We start from the raw sequence: 17,044 nt of genomic DNA, 5'->3' as shown, positions 1-17,044 counted from the left end.
TTTTAATCCTTCTAAATACACGTTTCACCTTCTCCAAAAAGTCTTTCCTGACAGTCCCCCATCACACATTTTCTTTCTCTCCCTTTTCTCAGTGCTATCATTATGTTCCATATAGAATTTAGGAAAACATTTGCTTTGCAGTTACGTTCTGTATTGTAATTTATTGGATTCTACATCTCTCTCATCTGCTTGACTGGAATCTTTTGAGGGATGCTGCCCTAGGCATCTCTGTGGCCTGCAAGTCTCAGACAGTGCCTGGAACAGAGTAGTTATTTAGTGTTTGACGAGTGAGCAAATGAATGAATGAATGAATCCCTTACATCTTCCATAGTCTTTGTTATATATCCAACCACACAGATAGGACTCTGGCTGCCCTTTTCCTCAGTTATTTTAATCATTATAGAACTTGTTAACACAAAAGAGCAAGAGGGAGGAAGTTTACAGGCCTAGATAGGAAGGGTATCCAGAGAGGTGGAGTGACCGTCCACATGGCATGCCTGGAACCATACTCATTCATACCTGTTGTCCCAGCATAATTGTTAATAGTGTCCCCTTCACTTTTAAAAGTGTCATAGTTCTGATAATAAATTACATGGCCACTCTACAAAGATAACTAACTTTTACTGACCCACCAGCTGGGAAATGATACCATACCCTCAACCCAGGGGTGGGTAAGTAGCAGGGCCCCACCCTCAGGCCTTACCAATTCAGTGTGTTCCTCCAGTTTTCCAACTGCCAGGAGCTGCCTCTATTCACTTGAGGAGGGTTTGAGAAACCACAGAAAGCTTTTCTATCCAAGTGCAAACCAGGCTGTAATGGCAGGGAATTGACATCTCCTGGGAGCAGCCTTCACCCATCGATGAAAGGGATATGTATACAAATAGCCTGGCAACTGCACCCCTAAGATGGGATGGCTGTGAGGTATGTCTTTTATGTCATTTCTCAGAATTTCCCCGTACGATTATGCTCCGGTTGCACACAGGAGTAACTGCTTGATAACCTAGGGCGCTACTAAGTTACACTGAGCCAATAGGTATAAATTCTTTATTGGTTTTCCCATCCCTGTTCCACTTCCCCATGCCCCTGCACTTGCCAAATCAACTACTTGCTCTTGAATCCTTGCTTCAGAGTTTGCTTCTGGGGGAGCCTAAACTGGGAGACTTAGCTTCCTTAGTATTACCTTCTTCCATACCCCTTCTGGTGCAACCCCCTCTCAGCCATCTCTGTCCCCACAAGCCTCAGCCCTTCACCTGCCTCCACAGTTCTTCTGCCAGGACCAGTTTTGTTTGTTTGTTGGTTTGTTTTGTTTGTTTGTTTGAGATGGAGTCTCACTCTTTCGCCCAGGCTGGAGTGCAGTGGCGTGATCTCGGCTCAATGCAGCTTCCACCTCCCAGGTTCAAGCAATTCTCCTGCCTCAGCCTCCCGAGTAGCTGGGACTACAGGCACGCACCACCATGCCTGGCTAATTTTTGTATTGTTAAACGGAGTTTCACAATGTTGGCCAGGATGGTCTTGAACTCCTGACCTCAGGTGATCCACCCGCCCCAGCCTCCCAAAGTGCTGGGATTACAGGCATGAGCCACCGCACCTGCCCAGGACCCATTTTTTTTTCTTCCCAGCTGGGTCGGTGTAGGACTGGCTCATCAGTAGGTAGGAGTGGCCCTGGGTGTGGGAGGCTGAGATTTCCTGTTAGCTGTGCCCAGCTCTGGTCTGGCCACCCTCATGATGGATTCTAATGTCTTTGCAGGTTCTCTAATGCGACACTGCTGCAGAATCAAATACCAATGTCAGTTCAATAGCACCCTGATGATTCACTCCTGGATCCAACTGCACATGTTCACCTCATCACCATTCTACAAGGAGCAGAGGCTACAGGGATGGTCAGGGCCGAAGGAGGAAAGGAAGCTGCCACATCTGGGGTATCTAATTGATGTGTAGTAGGCTCTTTGTCGGTGTGGCCTTACAACAACTGTGGAAAGTAAACAGGATTTTCATCAGCTTTTTAGAACTAAATATTTTATCTATGATAAAATAACGGAATGATTATTATAGAAATATGGAGTGGTGGTGGGGAGTAAAAGATTACCTATAATTCTACCCGCTAGGAATCACTGCTAATACAGCAGTTGCTGGTTTCCTCCTGGCCCTTTACCCATGTGAGCCTAATTGAAATCACATTGGCTACCTTTCCTACTCAATATTAGACCAGAAACATCTCTCCTATGCTACTTCATACGCTTCAAAGCTTAGGAGAAAAATGCTTCTCTCTTCCTTGTACATTTTATATGGTGGAGAGAGAATATGTGTTCCACTCCTAGGGAACACATGTGGGACACTGTGGGAGAGATTCTTCCAGCATTGCTGATCGATTCACTCCATTATGAAAATCGAGAAAAGGACAGAGGCAGAGACCTGCTCTCTTTCTGGTCCCTTTTTCTGGGTGTCAAAAAAATCAAGAAGTAACAATAAAATCTTATTATTTTAGATAGATAAAAGAAAAAACCAAATATTCAGCAGAAGGAATTAAAGACTATTGTTGCGTCTGGAGACAGGTGACTAGGGGAACTATTGTTTTTCTTAACAAGCGTTGTTGAACTATTTGTTTTTTTAATCCATGTGTAACTTCGATTAAAATGAAACAACCTCAAAGAGGAAGACAAGGCATGATTTATTGATCTAACAGTAAACGCAGTGTGTTATAAACTTTGTAAATGTCATTTTTAATGGCTATATATTACCCGATTGTGTGACTGTACTACAATTTATTTTTCTATTTTCCTGCTATTGAACACGTTGTTTTTTCCAAACTGTGTTTTTTAGATAGTATTGTGATGAACAACCCTGTGCATAAAGCTTTTTCTGTATTTGAGATATTCCTTATAAGAGAATGACAGTGTTCACCACATATGAGTGCTTATTTTGCCATACTGTAACCAGCTTTGATTAAAATCCTTTTTTACCTCAATTAGGTAATGTATGAAAAATTATTTTCCTTTTCAGCAGTTGAGAAAATGAAAGCTTAGAGATCTCCAACTTTTCTTAGTGTGTGCAAGGTTAATAAGTGGCAGAGCTGGCTTTTAAGCCTGTTCTATCTGATTGCCAAATCCTTATCCTCTCCACTTCTGGCTTCTCAGTAGAAAAGCCAGGTAGAAAGAATGAAATGTCAGGAGAGCTGCATCCCAATCCAGCCTCTTCCATTTTCTAGCTAGTACTCTTTTAGTCCCAATTTCCTTGTCTATAAAACACAGTTACCACCTGCCACCACCCTACAAAGAGCTGTAAGTACAAAATAAGATCATGAATATGAGGACTCTTAGAAAATTCTAGAAAATTCCATTTGATTATAGGCTTCAAAAAGGCATGGGCTAGCCAGATGTGGTGGCTTGTGCCTATAATCCCAGCACTTTGGGGGGCCAACTCAGGAGGATCACTTGAGGCCATGCATTTGAGACCAGCCTGGGCAAGATAGCAGGACCCTATCTCTATGAAAAATTTAAAATTTTTAAAAATTAGCTTGACATGGTGGTGAGCATCTGTAGTTACATCTACTTAGGAGGCTGAAATGAGAGGATCACTTGAGCCCAGGAGGTCAAGGCTGCAATGGGCTGTGATCACACCACTGCACTCCAGCCTGAACGACAGAGCAAGACCCTGTTTCCAAAAAATAAATAAATAATTTTTAAAAGGCATGGGCCTCACATTCTGTTTCCTAGACAGAGAAAGAGAGAGATCTCACATTTATTTAGCATTTACCTATGGCAGTTACTTTAAGTGCTTTATATGAATTATATTATTCAATCCTCCTAACAGCCCAATGAGTTAGATATTGTGGTTTCTATTTCAGAGACGAAAAACTAAGGCTATGCTCCATAACCAGTAAATGGTGGCGATAAGCTTGAATCCAGGAGATCTGACTCTAGAGCTTGAGCTCCTATTGTTTTAAAATGTAGTTATCAGTATTACCGATGCTCCCCAACTTACAATGGCTTGACTAAACTTTTTTACTTTACAATGGTACAAAAGCGATTCACTTTCAGTAGAAACTGTACTTCGAGTACCCATCCAACCATTCTCGTTTTCCCTTTCAATACAGTATTCAATAAATTACATGAGATATTCACCACTTTATTATAAAATAGGTTCAGTGTTACTGCCCTACTGTAGGCTGGTGTAAGTGTTCTGAGCACATTTCAGGTAGGCTAGGCTAGGCTATGAGGTTCAGTAGGTTAAGTGCATTAAATGCATTTTCTATTTATGATATTTTCAACTTACAATGGGTCTATTGGGACATAACCACATCATAAGTTGAGAAGCATCTGTATTATTATTATTATTAGGCCAAAAGATCAGAAGATGACTGCCATTGAAAAGATATGTTGTTACTCACAGTTCCCAAGAGGAAGGGTCGTGAGAGGCCATGCAGAGTCACATGAGGAAGCAGCAGCATTGGTCAGAAGGCAAAGGAAGTGAGGGGAAAGCATGGACAAGAGCTTTATTGTAGCTTCTTTTTTTTTGAGACAGAGTCTCGCTTTGTTGACCAGGTTGGAGTGCAGTGGCACGATCTCGGCTTACTGCAACCTCCACCTCCCAGGTTCAAGTGATTCTCTTGCCTCAGCCTCCTGAGTAACTGGGATTAAAGGTGCACACCACCACGCTTGCCTAATTTTTTTTTTTTTTTTTTTTTTTTCAGTAGAGACTGGGTTTCACCACGTTGATCAGGCTGGTCTCAAACTCCTGACCTTGTGATCTGCCTGCGTCGGCCTCCCAAAGTGCTGGGATTACAGGTGTGAGCCACTGCCCCTGGCCTGCTTTATTGTAGTTTTGCATGAAGGAATGGGTGAGGCAGGGTAAGCAAGCTAGGCAAGTTTAGGATTGGCTAGTTGAAATAGTTTCCATGGGGTCTCAGGGTGGAGGGACTGCCCCCCAGTTGCCTGGTTCCTAAGACCGGGGTGATTATCACAGGGGGATGGTAGCTCAAACTGAGAGCTCCATAAAGGAGGCGTTGGCAGGTTATGGGGTCTGGATTGGTTGGTTTGCATATAAAAGCTGTGCTGTATCTAGGAATTAGCTAGCTCTGGAGGAACAGTCTCTCCAGGATCAGCAAGGCTCCACATGCCAGAGCATCAAGAATACAGAAAATAAAGAACATAGTTAATACACTTATGCACTAACCAGAACTGCCTGCGCTGTAGCTGGGATGGTTATCATCATCATCATCAAGAACCATTATAACAATAAAAATTTCCTGTTCTTATCCAAACGTAAGGTCCATGGGACAGAGACTCTGTAGCACCCAGCACAATGCCTGGCACACAGTAGCCTTCAGGACAGATTTGTTGAATGAATGAATGAATGAATGAATGAATGAGCGAATGGTCCCATGCCCCTGGTAAGCCTAGGACTTTATGCACCGTGAAGGACACATGGGTGTAGGCGCTTAATAAATAGATTACTTTCTTCATCAGGTAAGCAAGAAAAATGAGGAGAATACCATGGAAATAGCCAAGATCTAGAACAATGTGCTTAAGAAGAGCTCTTCCTAAAGAAACCCAGATAATGTTCAGATTTCATCCAGTGAAGATCTCACGAATGCCCAAGAATTCTTGACTTTGTCTTTAGAAAATCTAGCTGACCCCTCTCGGGACAAGAAGTCTGCTCTCAGTCTTCTTTCTCCAGTGGCCAGATGTCTTCCTTATTAAACCATATGGAGAACACACTCAGAAGATTCTGGTTTTTCTTTAATCCTCACATAACTGCCCTCATCACCAAGTTCATCACAAGCATCTTTATTCATTTACATTTATTCATACACTGAAGAGAGCTTATTGTGCACATTAATTTGGAGTCATCTCATTCATAGATTACAAATGTCTTCAAGGACAACACAACTACTTAACACATTTCAACCACTTATCGAAATTGGGGACTCCAGGAGTTGACAGGTGGGAGGCTAAATACAGCTTTCGGGTAGGCATTCCGAGCCCTAAGAAGATTCCATGGTGCTGTGTCATGCAAGCAACACTATGACAGATTGGAGGAGTTTCTCAGTGCAATGGGGAAAACCAGGAAGAGGACTCCCTGCCCTCAAGGAGTTTACAAAGAATAAAAAACAATTAAAACAAAACAAAACAAAACAAAAACCCCAGATGTACAGGATTTAATACTGCCAACATGAAGTGACAAATACATTTTAAGAGGATCATTGACAAGGAAAACATGAGAACAGCAAAATAATACAGCACACACCACCCCCTTCTTCAGAAGTTCCCATCCTTCCCCTACCCCCTCAAGCAGCCTGGCCTCCCATCCCATCTCTGTAGTGCCAGTGGGATGTCCGATCCTACCTCCCATCTCCTCTCCCTGTCCAGCCCATTAAATAGGCACTAACCAACTCTACAAACTGTTTCTTTGAAGAAAACAAGAACCAATGACTATAGAAAATTAGAAGGGCTGGGACAAGGGAAAGAAAGATGAGGCTTCAACTAGGAAGGGAGCAGAAGGGCTCGCCCCTTCTGCAGAGACTGTCATGGCCACTTCCTTTCCCAGTCTATTCCAAAAACATCTCTCCACATTTGTTCAGGGATGGCTGTTGCCATGGCTACTGGTGACAGATGCTTTTTGAATCTGGTATTTGAAGAGCTCTTCAATTTGGGATCTGACCTGGAACAGGTGGCTATTTTTAGCCACACACTGCTCAATATATCCTTTAGAAAAGTCAGTTCTTCGCTTTGTATTTAAATGTTGCCTTACTCCACACTCCCCCATTTGGTTGCCCAAGTGGCTTAAAATATTTATGGGAATTTTTATTCACTGTTACCACAATGTGAAAGACACGACAAAGACCTCAAGATGCAGCCGTAAATGTTATATTTCAGGTGTAGAACACTCAGGGGGAGCCAATACAAGCCCTGAGTAGCAGATGTCAGCTTTATGAGAGAAAGGATTGTCCTCTCCAGAGCAACTCTGGGGGTTGGTTCCCCATTTGATGTTCAGAAGTGCTGCCACCACCTTGCTCTGGAGTTCCTGTGCTGGTCTTGTCATTTTGGTGCATTCTCCATTGTGCCTGAATTTGTGCTATTATTTATAAAGTGATACTTAGGATTCTGCATTTATCCCATGCACGTGTGAAGGCAATGGTGTGTAATGATAAGAGTTTTAGACATCACCCACCTCCAAATTAGCTTGACATTAAAGTCTTTGTATGATGCAGCCAGCCCAAGTTATCTTCCTAAACCTACTTACTTTTCAAATATCTCAGCCCTGAAGCCTGAAATCCCTAGGGTTTTCTCCAAACATGCAGTGTATTTCCACTGGAAATTTTACACATTTTCTGATGCCCATCTCAAACTTCACATGCCCAGTAATTCATCTTTGTGCCATCTCTCTCTACCCCTTAGTTAAAAGCATTCAGGCATTCCCTCCTTCCTCTTGGATCTCATTATATTTCATACATAAATGTATTAGAGCTTGAAGCATTGAACACAGCTCCTGGTGCTGTGTTATTTGGGCATCTCTTAACTTCCTGATGACTCCTGGAAGCTTCATAAAACCACAAAGGGAAATTTTTCTCCATATTGCTTCTCTAGTGCCTGATTCAGTGCCTTGCATAGAGTAGAAACTCAAGAAGTATTTGTGGAACTAAATTGCTATATAAAAGTCTTCAGATCAGGATTCTAGTATCACCTCTGTCAGTGATCTTGAACTTTAAGTTTTCCAGATCTCAGTTTCCTTATCTGTAAAAAGAAATTATGATACATATTTTGCTTTCCCCACAATTTTATCATAAGAGCCAGACCAGCTTTACCTTATAAATGGCACCTCCTGAGATGAAAGCACATGTTTCCCCCAAGAAATGAGAAAAAAGAGAAGAGTAAGAAAATACTATAGGACTACCAGGGCTATTCAAGCTAGATACTAGAGCAATAGGAAATACTGGAGAAATTCAAGCAGGCTATCCAAAAAGAGAAAAAAAGAAAAAGTAGGGTTGAGGTGGAAGATGAAGAGGAGGGTAGGAGGAGCTGGAGGGCCTAGATAGGAGACCATATGACAGTCCCAAACCACACGCGGTCCAGTGGGAAGCAGAGAGCTATGGAGCAGGAATAGACGCTGATAGGAATGATAATGTGAGGGTTTGGAGAGGCACAGCTCAGATCCACTTTCTCATGTGCTGGCCAATGCTTCATTGGAACAGGAGTCTGCAAGTCCATAAGAAGGGAAATCAGATGGAAAGGGGCCCCAGTCAAAGCCAGAAGAACTGCTCAGAGATGGAATCCAGAAATTTAAATGCCATGGGGGATTTTGATTCATATATACTCTGAGACATTCTTTGAGAAACCCTGAGGCAGAGAAACTAAGACAAATCAAAGCTAAGAAACATATTTGTTAACTATTGCTGGAATAAAAAAACTCAGAAATAGGTAAGTGGCAATAGAAATAATGTATTGCATATAGCCCAAGAAACAAGAAAGAGACAAAGAAGGCAAAGATAAGAGGGGGAAAAAAGACTTGAAGGAAAAAAGATGTTAACAAAGTACTGGTAAAGCAGGACTTAAGCCAGATACACGGGGAACAAGGGCATAAGTATGCAGAAGGCTAGAAAGAAAAACTGTGGGTTGATTTTCATTTTTCAAGGCTGAGGATGAATAGAGAAAGTCATTATTTCTCAAGGAGCTGAGTTTACTGTTTGCTTTAAGGATGGCAGTCAAGCAGGGGAAAGTTTTTATAGAGCACACGTCTAACTTTGGACCAAGAGACACCACTGATCTTGAAACCCGCTGAAATAATAACCAAGGAAAAAAGAGAAGTCACACGAGACAGAACAGTTAGTGAGATTCAAAAGAGTAAGTTATGCAGTAGTGGACAAGTAAAGAACAAGTCAGATGGGCGGTGGTTGCAGTGGTCAGCAGAGGCTCAGGGCAGGCGATCTCAGTACCATGGATAGCTCTGTGCCTGCTCCATGTCTGGGAAAAGGCTGGCCTTCTAACCCAATGCTACCTTGATTGGTTTCACTGCCTGGGTCCCATTTTGGATATTAAAAGGATCTGCTCACCCATTTAAGATAGAAGTCTTTCGATCTGGGGAATAGTTGTTCTCTATCTGGTGGCCTTTGATAACTGTTCAGAGGTGGTATGAAAGAATGGAAGGAAGGACCACTGGACTTGGAATGCAGAGGTCTGGGTTTTGCGCTCAGCATTGCACTTGCTAGCTGTGTAACCTTGGTGAAGGGAAACTTAGTAAAGCTCTGTTTTCTCTTCTGTAAAATGGGGTTAATAAGGTTATCCCTGCTTCCTATAAAGGAAAATTTGGGGAAATCAAATAAGATTATGCACGTGAAAGCACTTTTAAACTGTAAAGCCCTAGCTAAATATGTAAAGTTGTTAAAATTAACTTCCTAACAAGGGAATAAAAGGGTTCCATAGAACTCTGCAGGGTCAGGAGACAGGGTTGATAGTCCAAAGGTATGTCAGAGCCCAACATCTCATAAATAACAATAAAGTCCAGAAAGGAATGTGAATTTTCAAAAGCAGTGGGATGTTGGTGGGAAGATGAACAAAGGTGAAAGAGAAACAGGAAAAAGTAAAAGAATGAATTTGCAAATATTCATGACTTCCCCCCCAAAAGCTGATTATTTTATGTAAATTTATGGATAAAATCTGAAACACGCTAAAATATCAAATATGTAAAATAAATTTCAGAAGAATTCAAAACAATTTCAATAATCAAATGTCTTTCTGCAGGCCAGGCACGGTGGCTCACGCCTGTAATCCCAGCACTTTGGGAGGCCGAGGTGGGTGAATCATGAGGTCAGGAGATCGAGACCATCCTGGCTAACATGGTGAAACCCCGTCTCTACTAAAAAAATGCAAAAAATTAGCCTGGCATGGTGGCAGGCACCCGTAGTCCCAGCTACTCGGTAGGCTGAGGCAGGAGAATGGCGTGAACCCGGGAGGTGGAGCTTGCAGTGAGCCGAGATTGAGCCACTGCACTCCAGCCTGGGTGACAGAGTGAGACTCCATCCCAAAAAAAAAAAAAAAAAAAAGTCTTTCTGCAATATGTAAAAAAACTCACTGGTCAAACTGGACCTCCTTCTTATTATTTTAAAAGCCTTTGCTTTAATTTATTATTAAAAAGTAACATGTTTTCATTATAGAAAAAAATCAGAAGAAATAAGACAAAAAGATAATTAAAAATATTCTCAAAAACCTATGAACCCAAAGACAATCTTCCAAACGCTCTCCTAACTCTTCCATGCACATAGAAGGAACTGGGTTCACTTACATATATATATGGAGTTAGTGCAGTGGCTAAACCTATGTGTTCTGCTGCCAAACTATCTCAGTTCAGTCCCCAGGTTTCCTATATATTGACTGTATATCTCCGGGAAAGTTAATCTCTTTAAGCCTCTGTTTCCTAATCCATGGCAATGGGTTTTAATAATAGTACCTACACCAAAACCTATTGTTAGAATTAAGTAAAATAATATATTTAAAATACTTTATACAATGCCTGGAATATAATAGGTACATAGTAATAATGACAACATTGTCAAGTAATAATAATATTATCAAGTAATATATACTTATAGATTTACATAGTGTCATCATAATACTGTAATATTTAAAATGATAGTAATGTTACTACTGCTTATATTATTTTAATATTAATAATAAATATAGCTAATCTTTGTACTTATCCTTAATTATATCTGTAAGATAAATTTCCAGAAATAGAATTTCTGCATCAAAGTAAAAATGTAAATATTTTAGAGCAATGTCATATTTTAAAGGTAGAGAGAGGAATTCAGTCATTATGGGGAAGAGGGACAGATGTTAAAAATGAAAAGTAACATATGGATGAAAGGATTTAGGATTCATTGCTATTAAACTATGAGTGAGCAAATCCTAGAAGCCAGCAATACTACCTCTGAGAATATGCTACAGAAATAATTGCATGAATATATATATATGTGCAAGAATGTTCATTGCAGTACCATTTATAAGAAAAAACTGAAAGCAACCTAATTATCTCATTGATAGGAGAACGATTATATCTACATAGGAGAATGATTATATAGATAGGTACATAGGAGAACAAATCATCAATAAATGAATCATGCTATGCTTCCTGTCTGTCACTCCACTTTCTCCCATAACATTGTATCAGGAACCCACTGCAAAGTTAACACGTGTAGTTTTACCTTTTTCTTTTTAATGGCTATATAATATTCTCTTTTATGAATAGGTATATATGTAAAGTTGAATATACATATATGTATACATACACACATATCCATAAAGCTGAATATACATGTAAGTATATATACACATATGTATTCTATGTGTGTATATACATACATATATACATACATATACATATATTATTTATACATACATATTTATAGAGTTGAATATACTTATATGTATATATACACACATATCCATAAAGTTGAATATACATATATGTATATATACATACATATTCATAAAGTTGAATATTATATAGCCATTAAAAGGAAAAAGATAAAGCTACATATGTTAACTTTGCAATGAGTTCCTGATACAATGTTATGGGATGAACTGAAGTGATAGACAGGAAGCATAGCATGATCTTATTTTATGTGGCAAATTTTAAGGATGCAGGAGTCAGGGCTTGCTAGTTACATGTGTGAGCAATGGAACCAATCTAGATAATGCATATGAAAAGTATTTGAAATTGTGAAGTGCTGCACAGGTTGTTTTTCTTTTTTTTTTTTTTTTTTGAGACGGAGTCTCGCTCTTTCACCCAGGCTGGAGTGCAGTGGCGCGATCTCGGCTCACTGCAGGCTCCGCCCCCCAGGGTTCACGCCATTCTCCTGCCTCAGCCTCCCGCATAGCTGGGACTACAGACACCCGCCACCTCGCCCGGCTAATTTTTTGTATTTTTACTAGGGACGGGGTTTCACCGTGTTAGCCAGGATGGTCTCGATCTCCTGACCTCGTGATCCGCCCGACTCGGCCTCCCAAAGTGCTGGGATTACAGGCGTGAGCCACCGCGCCCAGCCTTCTGTTTTTCTTTTTTTTAATCCCAATAATGTGACATAAACTTACCAAAAGGAGAGAGAAATGGGCTACTAAGAGGCACAGGATATGTATGAACTGGAGGTTTGTTACAAAACAAAAGCCATCCCTTTTCTGATCATTGAGTCCTGGTGTTAAAGCAGTAGAGATGCTTGAGAAATTATCTTATCCAGCACTTTGCCTATAGGGAAAGTATGTTTATGATGTAAGTGGAAAAACTGAGGTACACAGAGCTAAGTGACCCAAAGACACATGGTTCATGGGAGTGGGGTGATGACCAAGATTCTCTTTCCTGATCGAAATGGAATTCTCAAAATCTTGGAAACTTGGCAAGATCAAATAGGGAATATGCAAATTCCTACTGAAATCGGAAGAAATTAAAACTATAATAGGAATCATTAAGGGGAAAGGAGACTCTCCCCTTTCAAAATGCCACGAAGAAGTAGGACATGTTAAAACTACATTAAAAATACTCAAAAGGAGGCACCAAGCCAAGGACTTTAAATAACAAAAATAGCTCTCCCCTTTTGCAGGAGTGATCAATGCAGAGCATCTTTTCCCCTATAAAGGTGAAGAAAATGGAGCAGAAATAGTAAAAATCAAAGAACAAATGAGGAAAGTCTCCATAAACCTTACTCATGGAATTCATGGAATGAGTAAAGAAAGCAAAGGTTAATCAAGAAAAACAATAATAGCTATTAATAACAGAAGACAAAAAGAAAGACAGAGTATGGGACATAACGGAGAGAGGTCCAAAAGGTAGTCTTCCTCCTAGAGAGCCACTCTGCAGATGGTCACAACAGACATCGCTGCTCAAGAGAGCAGTGCCACAAGGCTAATGAAAGGGGCCATGCTCTTGAGCCCTGTAACTTTACTGCTGAGACCTCACAGTAGACCTCCAGACCCCACTGGACCACATGATTTCCTACAAACGTAGCAAAGTACAAAAAAAAAAAAAATAGTTCAATGATCAACTGGTACAGTGAAGTGGTGTTAATTTAAAACAATGCAGGGATGCTGGGAAGGAAATCAATCGCTCGAGGAGGGAGAGCTTGTGAAAACTTAGGTGGACACAGAATCTCTGCAGCTTTCCCATCTTTGAGTTTTCAAAACTTCTCTGCTCCAGCTCAGTGAAACTCTCTGTACTTCCTCACCTGGGAGGGCCATTAGCAGCACCACGCCTCTCCTCAGAGCATGAATTTTCCTATTTATGCGGAGAAAAACAATAGACCCTTTTCAAATGGAACCTAAAACAAAGACTAGCAATAACTGGGAAAAATAAACCCAACCCTATTCTCAAACACTCAAAATACAATAACTACCAAAAATGAGTATAATTTTCCTGTTTGTGCAGAGAAAGACAGTTGACCATTTTCAAATAGAACCTAAAATAAAAACAGAGAGAGAGTTTGTGAAACTCTTCAAGTTTAAATGGGTAACTAAGGCTTAAACTGGTGTGGCTGTCAGAGTCTAGTGAGAAGGCAGTATGCTGCTATTACGTACATTTCAACCCCACCTAGTTAAATTTGCCTGAAGTACATTCAGGAGTTGGTTCAGTCTCAGTGCTGCTCTGCGGATCCATTGTTCTACACTCATGTCTTGGGCTGAGCCTCCAAAGAGTCCCATCAACCATCTTCCAAGGAGTGGCTTGTCTTCAAATGAACTCTTGCACAAGAGACAAACTTCTCAGCCTCTTCTAAACCTCACAGCCCCAGGTTGAAAAGATTGCTCTCTATTTCAGTCCCAGAATCACCTAAGTTTCACTCCTCAAGCAGCCAACGCCTCTTGCACACCCACCTAAGTGCTTTTGGGGGACCCCATTCTCAGGGGATAGAATTTAGTAATTTTTTAAATTTTAATGTGCCTGCTCTTGTACAAGCTAGGATTGCAATCCACCACAAAATAAAAGAAAGCCCAACTATGGCTTAAACTAACAGGGGGTTCACATTTCAGAAAGAGAAGTAGCCAGTCAGTGGGAGCCATGGCTAAGTCTTCCCACTGGGGACTCAAGACTTCCTCTCCCTCCCTGGAGGGGTGGCCTGCTGGCTTTCATCTTCTTGCTTTTTGCCTCGTGGTTGCAAGGTGGCTGCCCTACTTCTAGCTTTCATCCATGTTCAACGCAGGAAGAAGGGAAAAGGTGAAGAAGTGAAGGACTGTCTCCTTACAAGGCTTTGGGCTTTTACTCAGGAAGCTAAGACTCCCCAGGGTATTTGCACCTGCATTTCATTGGTCAGAACTGCATGACACAGTCACACCCAGCAGCCAGGAAGCTGGGAGATCTAGAACTGTACTTTCACAGGCCAGGCACGGTGGCTCCCTCCTGTAATCCCAGCACTTTGGAAGGCCAAGGCTGGTGGATCACCTGAGGTCAGGAGTTCAAGACCAGCCTGGCTCACATGGTGAAACCCCGTCTCTACTAAAAATACAAAAAATTAGCCAGGTGTGGTGGTTCCTGCCTGTAATCCCAGCTACTCCAGAGGCTGAGGCAGGAGAATCGCTTGAACCCAGGAGACAGAAGTTGCAGTGAGCCGAGATCGTGCCATTGCACTACAGCTTGGGCAACAAGAGTAAAACTCCGTCTCAAAACAAAACAAAACTGTACTTTCACATCTGCATTGGAAAGGCACAAGAGGAGAATGGATATTGATGGGCTATTGAATGTTATCTACCACAGTTGTTCTTCTGACTCCTAGGCATCCATGGGCATTCCTATTCCTGTGTATATTCTCATGCTATCATCACCGATGAAGAAAACCAAAGTCTTGTCCCATCCAAAGTCCAGGATCACTGGCTACTGTGCGAACTCCCTGTCAGGTCTGCATGTGCTTCTCATGACCATGGTCCGTAAGTCGAAAAGACAGCTTATCTGCCCTAATGCCTCTGATACACAAAGGTGAGAGAGAAACCAGAAAACCACATAAAAACTCCAACTCAACTCAAGAAAAAGAAAAAATGGGAAATGCACATGGGACCACAGACCTATCAAATCCTGCTGGTCACAAAAAAAAGAGAAGTTTCTGCCCTGGCAGTAAAGCCAATCAATCTGGCAGGCAGGCTCTAGGTCTGCTTTCTGGGAGGAAATTCCTTGCCCTTTATTCTTTGTTGCTATATCCTCACAAAAATTCTCAGTGGCAAAAATGGTTGATATTCTTATACCTATCCTAAAGATTAGAAAATTGAGGCCCAGGGAGTAACTTTACTCAAGGTCATACAGAATCCAAGCTCAGATCATTCGACTGCTCAGCATCTGCCTTTACTATCCTGTGATAAAGTTTCTCTAACAAAACAGGAGTTGTATTCTAAGAGCCCAGGATTTCACTTTGAAAAAGAGGTAGAAAGAAGTAAAAAGCTAAAAAGAAAGGAAATATTTTTAAAGGGTCATTTAGAATTAATCCAAGAAAACAAGACATTTGAAGCAACATTTGCTGGCAGAGGTTTTCTTTTATAGAATATAGTCAGGGTCCTTCTAGTGGTGCTATGGCCCCAAAGAGGAGGATGAGTTCAGCCTGAGAGAGAGGCTGTTCCCTAGGAGGATGCCCTTTTTCCTGCTAAAGAAGGAAGAGGAAGAGGGCCAGCATGAGCCATTTAAGCCATCTTAGGGTTGTGATGAATTGCTTGTATAGTGGAAAGAAAAGTAGGTACCACTGGAAGCCAAATTCTGACTCTACCATTGCAAAGGTATCAGGAAGGGAGAGTTTCACTGAGGAGAAAACAGGTTCCAGATGGCACAGGGGCAACCCATGGGCCCATCTCCAGGATTTAACTTTAAAATATTCCTGGGCTGGCTGTCTCAATACAGGCTCAATGACCCACCTTTCCTCAGAGGGCTTAAGAAGGAAATTGCAAAAGCGAAATACTGTGAAGCCTTACACAGTAGATGCTGGTGTTCTAGAGAAAAGGAAGTTTTTAAATCCTTGTAAGTTTTTCAGGATGGAAAAAGTTCCAAAGATTGCACAACAATGTGGATGTACTTAATACTACTGAACTGTATACTTACAAGGTTAAGATAATACTTTTTATAATATGTTTATTTTAATGTTACCAAAAATCTTAAAAGGCTCCTTACGAAGTAAAAGGAAAATAAAAAGGAAGTGGGTCAACCCAGTACTGTCCCAGAGAATGTCTTATCACTAAGAATTGTGTCGGAATGTTACCTTCGAATTTCAGAGGCATTTTTACACACCTTCCATTTGATCCTTACAACTATCTTGGTGGGTGAATACAGAAGATGTTTATTATCCCCATTTTATGCATGTGCTACTTGAGACTAGAATGAAGGTCTAGTCCAAAGAGGCAAAAGCTGGAATTAAACATAGGTCTAGTGATTTCACAGCCAAGTGGTTTTCCAATAATGCTGTGTTCCTAGTTAGTTAGAAAGATGTGAAAGTGCACTGAAGAGATTAGGAACTGACATTGATAGGCACCCACCCCATACCAGGCACGAGGCTCTATGCATCACTATCTCTTTAAGTCTTACCACAAGCCTACTTTCGGTTCTACTAGTATCCTGATTTTACTGGGAATCAGGGAACTGAAGCTCAAAGAGATTAAATAACTTCCCCAAGATTTCCCAGCTAATAATTAAAGAGCTGAATTCAAGACAACATAATATTGAGCCGGACGTGGTAGCTCACACCTGTAATCCTAGCACTTTGGGAGGCCGAGGCGGGTGGATGACTTGAGGTCAGAAGTTTGAGACCACCCTGGCCAACATGGTGAAACTCCATCTCTACTAAAAATACAAAAGAATTAGCTGGGCAGGCATGGTGGTGCATGCCTGCAATCCCAGCTACTCAGGAGGCTGAAGTGAGAGAATCACCTGAACCCAGGAGGCAGAGGTCACAGTGAGCCGAGACCATGCCACTGCACTCCAGCCTGGGTAACCGAGCGAGACTCCATCTCAAATAATAATAATAATAGGCTGGGCGCAGTGGATCACGCCTATAATCCCAGCACTTTGGGAGGCTTAGGAAGATGGATCACCTGAG

The 17,044-nt window shown here is 41.4% G+C and overlaps 1 long non-coding RNA gene across 1 annotated transcript in view; it reads right to left on the bottom strand.

The window, feature by feature from the left end:
* Nucleotides 1–1,774: 1,774 nt before the first annotated feature.
* LOC129057559 (uncharacterized) overlaps nt 1,775–17,044 on the bottom strand; it is a 56,078-nt gene continuing 40,808 nt past the window's right edge. The window contains exon 4 of the long non-coding RNA XR_008522185.1: nt 1,775–1,969. This is a non-coding gene — a long non-coding RNA (uncharacterized LOC129057559). The remainder of the gene's footprint in view (nt 1,970–17,044) is intronic.

Source organism: Pongo abelii, chromosome 12 (genome assembly GCF_028885655.2).
Source record: "Pongo abelii isolate AG06213 chromosome 12, NHGRI_mPonAbe1-v2.0_pri, whole genome shotgun sequence".
Taxonomy (NCBI): Eukaryota; Metazoa; Chordata; class Mammalia; order Primates; family Hominidae; genus Pongo; species Pongo abelii.
Note: the sequence above shows the minus strand (reverse complement) of the source record. Positions and strands in the feature narration are given on the sequence as shown.